The sequence below is a fragment of the Lolium rigidum genome, chromosome 6, assembly GCF_022539505.1.
Source record: "Lolium rigidum isolate FL_2022 chromosome 6, APGP_CSIRO_Lrig_0.1, whole genome shotgun sequence".
In the NCBI taxonomy this organism is placed as follows: domain Eukaryota; kingdom Viridiplantae; phylum Streptophyta; class Magnoliopsida; order Poales; family Poaceae; genus Lolium; species Lolium rigidum.
Genome location: NC_061513.1, coordinates 7,867,439 through 7,878,964, shown reverse-complemented (window position 1 = coordinate 7,878,964; position 11,526 = coordinate 7,867,439).

Genomic DNA, 11,526 nt, shown 5'->3' with positions numbered 1-11,526 from the left:
CACCATGGTGCACCAGTTAGTTTACCTATATATATATATATATATATATATATATAGTGCAGGCAATGAACGAGATGGGGTAGAAATTAATAAATCACTTACAGAACGTAGCAACTGATGTTAGATTTGTCGAGCTCGCGCAGATTGAACAGCTGGAACAATTCACTCAGAGGAATTTGTACCCAGTAATGTTTGAAGTGATGCACATATTTAACTTCCGCATAGATATAGTCTTTGGCGTTTTCATGTTTTATGTAACCCTTGTACCAATTTAGCAGACCTTTCATTTGTCGAGGTAGATCCTCTTCCTGCGCAGGCTCGATGAGAGGGCCATTCTTCACATATGTAAATACTACGTCCTTCATTGGCGCCTCATCAAGGCCTAACACTGCACGAAGAGTGATACCTAAGTCGGCCGCTTGTTTTCTGGCACTTTCTACAGTCAATCCATGTGCTGCCGCAGCTGCTATGATAGCGGGGGCATCCGGACCGGCGGCTTGCACTATGAGCGGGGCGATCGATTGTTTACTTTGTTCCCCGAGCTGGGCAACTTCTTTTCCCCTTTCTAATTTTTTCTCGGCCTCGTCCTCCAAGGCTTTCTTCTCCGCCAACTCTTTCCTGTTCTTGAACGCGAGTGCTTGCCTACGAAGTTCACGTAAATAGTCGTCGAGCGATTCTTCGCGGCTTGGGACGGTGTGTTCAAAAATGACTTAGCCCACTGCTTTTCCTTGTCGAATATACCGGCTTGGGCTCGCCCTCTATTTTCTTCTTGACGCTCGCCCTGCCATTTCTCTAAATCAGCAGCCGCGCCCGCCTCGACTTCCTCGGCACTACTTTCCCAAGACCTCCTGGGGAGAGGCTTCAGTGATACCTCCGGTACCTTTGTTTTCTTAGGTACGTAAGGGTCCGGGTTAATAACCCAGGACTGCTTCGCTTCTTCGCCGGAGGTGGATTGGGGGCGGTACCGGTGTCCGATCACCCGCCGGACGAGGACCGGGGGCGGCGTCGGCCGACGTGAATGAGGTGTATTAGGTGAAGCACCACCGCCACCGTCACCGCCACCGCCACCGTCACCGCCACCGCCACCTTCACCGCCACCGCCACCACCACGACCGTACGGGGTGGACTTGTTGGCGCCTCGCCCGGAAACTTGATAAATTTCTTCTGCCATAGAATGAACCGGCGCTTGACATCTCCAAGTCTTTTCACCCCTTCAGGTGTAGCAATGTCAATGTCCAGGTCCTCAAACCCTTGGACTATCTCCTCCACCGTCACACGAGCATAGCCATCTTGAATGGGGTTGTTGTGGTGGAGTGCTCCAGTGGTAAAGCACTGCCGATGGCTACCTTCATGGACATGTTCCCGATAGGATAATACGGATGACATGCTTTCATCTCCTTTATATCGTCCACGGGGTAGCGAGGAGGCTCCGGTGCAGTAACTCCGACCACCGGCTGAGGCTCCGGTGCGGTAATTTCGATCGTCGGTGCACCAGCCGGTGAGGCCTCCGTGGAAGCCACGCTCGCTTCTTCTCCGCTGCTGGCTTCCGAGATCCATTGGATGATCTTCATGCTGCGCCCGAGCTGCATCTCTTTCGGCGACTAGTACACTCACGGTTTTCTTCATCACATCCATTTCCGTTACCAACTTCGCCACAACATCCGCATCCCGATCCATCTTTCTCTTACGGCTTACGTAACCGTACGGGTCATCTTTCTGGGGGAACCCTAGTTTCCACGGAATGTCCCCGGGCATGCCTCGTACACGTCCTCCGTGTTCAGGATTCCCGAGGGCTTTTGTCGGGCGTCGTTCTCTCTGTTGAACCTGATCCTCCCCTCTTGAGCATCCCTCATTGCCTCAATAAGGTTTTGGGTGGGTGTAATTATTTTGCCCTCGGTAAACACACTCCCCTGTCTCCGGGTTCGGCGATCCCCCATGCCCGTACCACCAGCTTTTGGCCCTTGGGTCCCATCCCTCCGTACTCGGACGGATTCCTCGCGCCCTCGGCTCGTTCTCCATCTTCTCCCACTTAGGCTGCCAAAAGCGATACCCTCCTGGCCCCATTTTATGATTGTACTCCTTCTTGGCCGCATTTTCCTTATTTTTTTCGATAGTTCAAGGAACTGCTCCGATTTCTTTTGCTTCACAAATTCTGGCCAATCATGTTGCAGTTTCTCATATTGTCCTTTGAAATTCGGAGTCTTGCCCTGGTTGACAAAGTCATGGGCTAGATTTTGCTTGTATTTCCGGAATGCGTTGGCCATCCTAGAAAGAGCGAACTGTTTGACTAGCTTGCGCCTATTCTTGTTTTCCGCAATCTTGTTACCCTCCTCATCGTATTTGCGGTATTCCGGAGGTAGAACGAAATGTTCCATAAGCTTGTTGAAGCAATCTTTTTTTCTCTCTTATCGACAAAAGTGAAACCAACACGTGCCTTCTTTGGCTCATTCCACTCTCGGCGGGTGATCGAGACGTTGTCTCTAACAACGGCTCCGCATTGGCTGACAAACTTGGTGGCGTTCTTGCTGGGCTCCGGCGGCCTGCCGGTTGCTTCGTCGACAACATCGATGGTGCATGTTTCTCCTGCTTTCATCGTCTTGGTTGCGCCACGCTTTGACGACGACGTACTCGATTTTTTCGACGATCCGGCCGAGGGCTAAAATAAGAAAGAGAGTCGCGCGCGTTAGTACACACACATTTATTCAAATCGGTTAGTTGTATCACCGTACGCTCAATATGTATATATATATACCTCGGCGCCGGAGGTGGTTGCTACTTCCAACCGAAGATTATCGTCGTTTATCGATGTTCCTTCGGCACCATCTTGCTGACCATGCCCTTCATCTTCACCCTCAAAGTTCGGATAAGAATCGATATCATCTTCTTCTTGTCCGGTCGGCACATATAGAACATCGCCTTTTATGATGCCGAAGATTTGTTCTTCAGCGTCCGGATCATAGTTGTCCATAATCGGGTCAGCTCTATCGTCCGCCATATGTCAGTCCTGAAAACATGTAGTCAAAACAAATTAATTGTGTATATGCATTATCACATCTTTCTACATATAAAGAGAGAAGACGACGAGGGAGGCGAGAGGGGGGACGCAGTGACCGAGAGACCGGTGGCGGTGGTGAAAGGGCGGTGGCGGTGCCGAGGACACATATATAACCCTCGCGGTGGCGGTGCCCCCTCCGTATACGCGTGGTGGTTAAGTTATTTTTGTTATTTTAAAAGTGACAAACTTTTGATAAGTTATTTTAAAAGTGACCGAGAGACCGGTGGCGGTGGTGAAATAGCGGTGGCAAAAGGAGGGGGCGAGGAAGGGGTGGGAGAGGGTGTCGCGGAAGAGGGAGGCGAGGACGAGCGCGTTGGCGTTGGCGCGTTGACGGCGTTGGCGTTGGCGCGTTGAATAGAGGTAGCGTGTTGACGGCGTTACATTTTTATGAATAGAGGTAGCGTTGGCGCGTTGACGGCGCGTTGGTATTGGCGCATTGGCGCGTTGACGGCATCGCCGTTCAAATATAAAACAAAGTGAAATTTTAGTTCATTTTTTTATTAAGTCAAAATTTTAGTTCATTTTTTATTAAGTCAATTTTTATTAAGTCAAAATTTTAGTCATTTTTATTAAGTCAAAATTTTAGTTCATTTTTGTTAAGTATCCAAAATTATATACATTATACAATATATATTACATATTTGTTAAATTTTAAGTTAAATTTTTTGTTAAGTTTAAATTTTTGTTTATATCATATATTCATGTTAAGTTATTTTTTTGCTAAGTTATTTTGTTAAGTTTTTTTTTTAAAAAAAAGAGAGATCGAGGCAGGGGCGCCGTGTACTGGCGCGACCCTGCCTCTCTCTCTCCCACGCGCGGCGCGGCCGCCGGCGCGCGCCTTCCTCCCTCTCTCTTCCCTCCGCGCGGTCGGCGACCTCCTCTCTCTGCATGCCGGCGCGGAAACAGCGGCGGCGCGGCGCGGCGAGGAGCAGGGGCGGGGCGGCACACGTACTGAGTGTGCGGCGCGGCGGGGCTTCGGCGGCGACGGCGTCGATCGAGGGCGCGCGTGTGCGGCGCGGCGGCGGTCGGCGAGAGGAGGAGGGGCCGGCGCGCGAGGAAGGGTGCGCGGCGGCGGCGTCGAGGCGCGGCGGCCGGTCGGCGGCGGGGCAGGGCTTCGCCGCGGTTCGGGCGGAGAAGACGATGGGCGCGCGGCGGTTCGGGCGCGAGCTTTTATAGCTCAGGACCTTTGGTCGCGGTTGGGGTCACCAACCGCGACTAAAGGGCCTTTAGTCGCGGTTGGTGACCCCAACCGCGACCAAAGGGTTTTTTCGGCGGGTTTTTCGTTTCCCGCGGAAAATACCCTTTAGTCGCGGTTGGTGACCCCAACCGCGACCAAAGGCTATTTTTCAAATTAGTTTTCATTTAAAATCTGAAAAATACATATAATATATCAATAAATTCAGAAAAATAAAACTAATTCATTTAAAAATCTTAAAAATACAAATAATATATCAAAAAATTCAGAAAAATAAAACTAATTCATTTAAAAATCTTAAAAATACAAATAATCTTCCCACCAGTTCTTCGCGGGCGCCTCTGTCTTTCCGGCGCCGGCCCCTCTTCCCGCCTCTGTCTTTCCGCCGACCCCCTCTTCCCGCCTCGTCTTCCCGCCATTTCTTCCGTCTTCCCGCCTCTTTCTTCCCGCCACTTTCTTCCCGCCACTTTCTTCCCGCCTCTTTCTTCCCGCCACTTTCTTCCCGCCACTTTCTTCCCGCCACTTTCTTCCCGCCTCTTTCTTCCCGCCACTTTCTTCCCGCCTCTTTCTTCCCCGCCTCCTGTCTTCCCGCTCCCATTTTTCCCGCCATTTGTCACTACATATAGGTAGCCCGGCTTGGCCAGCATTATCACATCTCTACAATCTCTCATCACTCTCTCATGGCTTCCACCGCACCCACTCTAACCTACCGGCAGGTGGAGGAGCTTTGCGCCTCGAACTACCCTTGCCCTCCGGGCTACCGCGTCCCTGCCGGCCGGAGCCTAGCGCCGGCGGCGTGCCGGTCCCTCCCGTCCCTCGTGGTACTGCGCGCCGGGCGGCCATCACGAACCACTACTACCTCTACCTCACGCCGGAGCAGCGGATGAATCCCCGCCGTCATCCCGATAACCAGCATACTTGTGACGCCTTCTTCATCAATCGGCGTGAGAGGGCGCTCGCCGGGTATGAGGAGGACGGTCCGCCTCCCGGAAACTTCCACGAGGCCGGCCGTCGGCTATGGTGGTACGGCCGGACTCCGCAGAGCGTCATGGACTACATCACGGCCGGCGATATCCCCCGCCTGCGCTACCCTCGGTTCGAGCCACGAGCGCCGCCCGACGACAAGCAGCAGCCGACGACGACGCCGGCAACTTAGAAGGCGACGACTACCAGTACAACGGCGGCGGCTATGAAGACTACGAGTATGCATATTATACGCCTAGGCAGGAGTATGACTAAATCACTCCAAATTTCATGTATGCGGGAGTATGACTTAGTCACTCCAAATTTCCTGTATGCAGGAGTATGACTTAGTCACTCCAAATTTCATGTATGCAGGAGTATGACTTAGTCACTCCAAATTTCATGTATGCAGGAGTATGACTTAGTCACTCCAAATTTCATGTATCATCAGTGTTATCTCGAGTCAATTGAATCATTCGAAAATGGACACCAAACACATCACGGGTAATATAATTCACATGATTCATTCAACAAAGTTTGGTACAATAATAAATTATTACACATCATTTCTTCCCTTGTGTCCCTGCTTGCTTACGATTGTGCCGTATCCATGGAGCATCCTCATCATTTAACTTAATGCTTGGGTCGGTGTTCACTTTGAAGGGCGGAATTTCAGCAAACATATTATAATCTTCCGACATGTCTGTCTTGTCCTCCACTCCCACGATGTTTCTTTTCCCTGAAAGAACAATGTGGCGCTTTGGATCATCGCATGATGTACTGATCGTTTTCTTATCTTTCCGTTTCATCGGTTTGCTACTCATGTCCTTCACATAGAAAACCTGAGCGACATCTTTCGCTAGGACGAATGGTTCGTCAAGGTAACCAAGATTGTTGAAATCCACCATTGTCATTCCGTATTGCTGGTCCACCTTTACCCCACCTCCTGTTAGCTTGAACCATTTGCACCGGAACAAAGGGACCCTAAAGGAGGGTCCATAGTCAAGTTCCCATATCTCCTCTATGTAACCATAATATGTGACCTTTTGCCCATTCTCGGTTGCTGCATCAAAGCGGACACCACTGTTTTGGTTGGTGCTCTTTTTATCTTGGGCGATCGTGTAAAATGTATTCCCATTTATCTCGTACCCTTGGAAAGTCGTTATAGTCGAAGATGGTGTCTTGGCCAACATGTACAGCTGATCTACAACCTTATTGTCACTCATTAAATGTTTTCTCAACCAACCGCCGAAAGTCTCCATGTGGGCCTTCCTAATCCAGGATTCAGGCTTCCCTGTGGTTGTCCGAGCGTAAAATATTCTTGTGTTTCTCAAAGTACGGAGCCACCAAGCTGGAATTGGTCAGAACTGTGTGGTGTGCTTCAGTCAGAGAATGGCCGTCCATACATATTATTGATTTCCTTCCGATCGTGCCTTTTCCACTTAGTCTCCCCTCGTGCCGCGATTGAGGAAGACCAATCGGCTTAAGGCCAGGAACAAAGTCAACACAAAACTCAATTACCTCCTCATTTCCATAGCCCTTGGCGATGCTTCCTTCTGGCCTAGCACGGTTACGAACATATTTCTTTAATACTCCCATGAACCTCTCGAAGGGGAACATATTGTGTAGAAATACAGGACCGAGAATGGAAATCTCATCGACTAGGTGAACCAGGAGGTGCGTCATAATATTGAAGAACGATGGCGGGAACACCAACTCGAAACTGACAAGACATTGGATCACATCGTTCGTAACCGTGGTAGAACTTCTGGATTGATTACCTTCCGAGAGATTGCATTGAGGAATGCACATAGCTTCACAATGGCTACTCGAACATTTTCCGGCAGAGCCCCTCAAAGCAATCGGAAGCAATTGCGTCATAATCACGTGGCGGTCGTGAGACTTCGGGTTTTGGAACTTTTTCTCCGCCATGTTTATTATTCCCTTTATATTGGACGAGAATCCTGACGGGACCTTCATACTGCTCGGGCATTCAAAAAAGATGACCTTCTCTTCTTTGGTCGGAGCGTAGCCGGCACGACCTTGAAACCGTTCCGGATGCGGGTCATCGGGGTCTTTCAAACTTTGCTGGTCCTGCCGTGCTTCCTTTGTATCATTTGACTTCCCATACACGCCCAAGAAGCTTAGGATGTTCACGCAAATATTCTTCGTAACGTGCATCACGTCGATTGCGGAGCGGACTTCTAGGACTTTCCAATATTCTAGCTCCCGAATATAGATTTCTTCTTCCACATGGCTACGTGCCCGTCGGCTCCCTTCGGAACCGATTGTCCGCCGGGACCCTTTCCAAAGATGACTTTCAAACCCTTGACCATATCAAATACCTCAGCACCGAGTAGTGTTCCGCAGTGCTTCGGCCGGTGATCTGCCTTGCCGTTGTAATGCTTGCCTTTCTTTCTTACTCGGATGACCTTTCGGAAGAAATCGACGATGCCCAAGGTACACGTTCTTCTTACAATTTGGCAAATGTACACTTTCGGTCTCATGTAAGCAGTGCGTGCATGCATTGTATCCCTTATTTGACAGTCCCGAAAGGTTACTAAGAGCAGGCCAATCGTTGATGGTTACGAAAAGCAACGCTCGTAGGTCAAATTCCTCTTCTTTGTGCTCATCCCACACACGGACACCAGGTCTGCCCCACAGCTGTAAAAGCTCATCAACTAATGGCCTTAGGTACACATCGATGTCGTTGCCGGGTTGCTTCGGACCTTGGATGAGCACTGGCATCATAATGAACTTCCGCTTCATGCACAACCAAGGAGGAAGGTTGTAGATGCATAGAGTCACGGGCCAGGTACTATGGCTGGAGCTCTGCTCGCCAAATGGATTCATGCCATCCGTACTTAGACCAAATCTTATGTTCCTTGCGTCACCTGCAAAATCTTTGAACTCTCTGTCGATCTTTCTCCATTGCGTTCCATCAGCGGGGTGTCTCAACTCCCCGTCCGACTTACGGTCCTCTTTGTGCCATCGCAACAACTTGGCATGCTCTTTGTTCCCGAACGGACGTTTCAACCGTGGTATTATAGGAGCATACCACATCACCTTGGCGGGAACCCTCTTCCTGGGTTTCCGGCCCTCAACATCGTCACCGGGGTCATCGCCTCGATCTTATAACGCAATGCAGGTGCATACCGGACATTCATTCAAATTCTCGTATTCACCGCGGTAGAGGATGCGATCGTTGATGCATGCATGTATCTTCGAACCTCTAAACCTAGAGGGCGGACAACCTTCTTTGCTTCGTACGTAGTGGCGGGCAACTCGTTATTCTTTGGAAACATATTCTTCAACATTTTCAGCAAGTTTTCAAATGCCGAGTCAGCTACACCTGCCCGTGCCTTCCATCTCAGCAAATCCGAGTGTGCAGCCCAGCTTTTTCGAACATCATCGCATCCGGGGTACAGCGCCTTCCCGTGATCCTCTAACATGCGATCCAAATTCTCCCTCTCTTTTTCAGTTTCGCAGCGTCTCCGTGCATCAGCAATGGTCCGACCAAGATCATCAACGGGATCATCACGTGCCTCTTCTTCACCTTCCCCTTCACCTTCCCCTTCACCTTCGAGCATCCTCCATGAAAGTATCACCGAAATGAGAAAGATAGCTTTCATCGGTGAAATCATCCCCTTCTTCATCTTCTTCCATTATAACCCCTCTTTCTCCATGCTTGGTCCAACAATTATAGCTTGGCATGAAACCGTGCCGAAGCAGGTGCATGTGAACATCTCTTGAGGAAGAGTAACCCTTCCGATTCTTACACTTAACACATGGACAGATAACAAAACCCCCCGCTTGTTCGCATTAGCCACTACGAGGAAATCTTTCAAACCCGTACTCGAACTCGCCGGAGAGTCGGTTACCGTACATCCATTGCCGATTCATCCGCATTATTATAATATAAAATATATAATTAACCATCATGCATTTGTTAAACTAACTAGCTACAAACAATATAAATTAAACAATGAACTACACACACATGCATATTTTATCAATGACACATCAAAGGTTCAAGTTGCTAACCGCGATCGAGGAGGAAAAAATAAATGAGAAAGCTCAAGTGTGAGTCCAACACTTCATATCATGTTTGTTTCATGCTCTTGGGGCATTTCATCAAACACCTTATGTGCATAAGAGGAACCAAAAGCAAACCTAACACTCACTTGTGAAGTTTGTGAAGAGAATGGCTCCAAATGGCTAAGTGTTGGCTGCTGGATGGGTATATATAGGGGAGGGGTTTTAGTCCCGGTTGGCCTGGCCAACCGCGACTAAAGGCCTTCGGGCACCTTTAGTCGCGGTTGGGCTGGCCAACCGCGACTAAAGCCCCCCACGTGCACCAGCTGGCCACCGTGCGCCCGGGGCCCAGGCCTTTGGTCGCGGTTCGCCACACGAACCGCGACTAAAGACCCCATTAGTCGCGGTTCCTTTACCTTCGCGACTTATGGGGCTTCCCGGAAGCCTGTTTTTCCACCAGTGCCATCTCGAGGAGTTCGCCGCAGGAGAGGACGGACGGATGGAGCAAGCCGCCGTGCAGCTTGTGCCGAGCCCGGCTGACCGCTGTTCCCCGAGTCGGTGCGCTCGGGACAGCTCCGTCCATGAGTGCGGGAATCGGCCGGATCTGACTGGGAACCGGTGTGGGAGGCGCATTCCGGCGGAGGGAATCCAGGCAGGTGGTGGTGGCCGCCTGACTTGGTGCAGCGGCGCACTCCGGGGGAGAGAAAGGAAGCAGGGGAGAGTCGGGCCAGGATGAAAGAGAGAAATCGGGGTAGAGATCTAGGTGCCCCAGACATTTTTTCCGGCTTACAGGGAGTAAGCGGTCGCTGCGTCCGGGCCAGGTTATGGCTTGATGTAAGAAACTTCACTCACGGTAAAGAAAAATCAGGTTACCAGTTCTGTTTGACGGTCTTGATGGCCTCACATCCATGATCCAACGGTGATAAAGACATCTGCTGGGAGTAGCTCACCAGGCTGGGTATGCAACAGGCTTAAAGCTTTAAATAATATTTCTTAGTACTCCTAATACCATTGTTCAAAAACTAGGCCGATTCAACGATTACTAGGCCGATTAATCGCTACTAGGGGCCTGACCGTGTCGATTATCATTAATCGCTTGTGTTAATCCTTTAGCCCGATTAATCAGTCTAAAAGTCTGATTACTAGGTATGTTCCCGATTAACTACTACACTTGGTCAAAAAAGTTACAAAATTGGCAATGCATATCGCTAATACAAGCGCTAACCCTCCCCAATAAAGTAGGTTTTGCGAAGCTCCCGTGTAATTGCAACCTCCAGTAGCTTGATTTCCACTATTGCCAAATAGGTCCTTGCCCTCCAGACCAGTTACTCACAGTTACCCAAACCTCAGATACAGGAGCTCGACCACCTTGAGGAGCTAGTCTAGGAGCTCGAGGACGCCTTCAATAGATTAGGTGGTTGAGGTATAAGAGGGTTCGTACCCTAGATAGGTGGTGGGAGAAGATAAACTTCAGAGGTGAGAGGAGAAGAGGTGGGAGTAAGGAATGCACCTTTGGCTAGTGGATCCTGATTCGCTCGTGACTTTGAAGATTAGGTCACTGATACATGTTTTTTCAGGATTTTAGGCTCTAGAGAAGTAGGGACAGACATATAGAGGCTCATATGCTATTATTTTCTTATATAAACTGTTTTAAGTGCTAATTTGTGTAGGTTTTACCGATTAATGACCGACCGATTAAATCAGTTAATCGTCTGAATTCCGATTAATCGCTACTCCCATGCTGACCGAGCAGTTAACGATTACCGATTTCCTTAACATTGCCTAATACTGTTACCTTGCCAATTCAATCTGCAACCGTTCATTGTTAAGCGGTATATATGTTTTTCTAGCTGGAAGTAGACTGTTATTCTACCTGTCGAATACACCTTCATTTGATATTCATAATAATAAAAGAGCAATATTATGTTTATCCAACTGTCACCTGAAATGCGTGTACGAGAGGAACACACGAGAAGGACAAGCAAGGAACCATGGAAGGAAGAAAGAAGGAAAGGCGGAAAGAAAAAGCTGAAGACAAAGCGCAGCGGAAGCAAGGAACCATTGTGGGAAAAAAGAAGCAAAGGAGAAAAGCAAAAGCTGACGTAGTGCAGCGCAAGCAAGAACCATGGAGGGAAAAAAAAGGCAAAGCAATGTGATGTGAGTATGTAGCTACTCTGGCACCATCCGACCCATCTATCTTTCTATCTACCGTAGCATTCCCAGCTCCTCTCCCCAGAGCCAGACCTCTGCTCTGCCACCGGCCTGGGTGAATCATCTT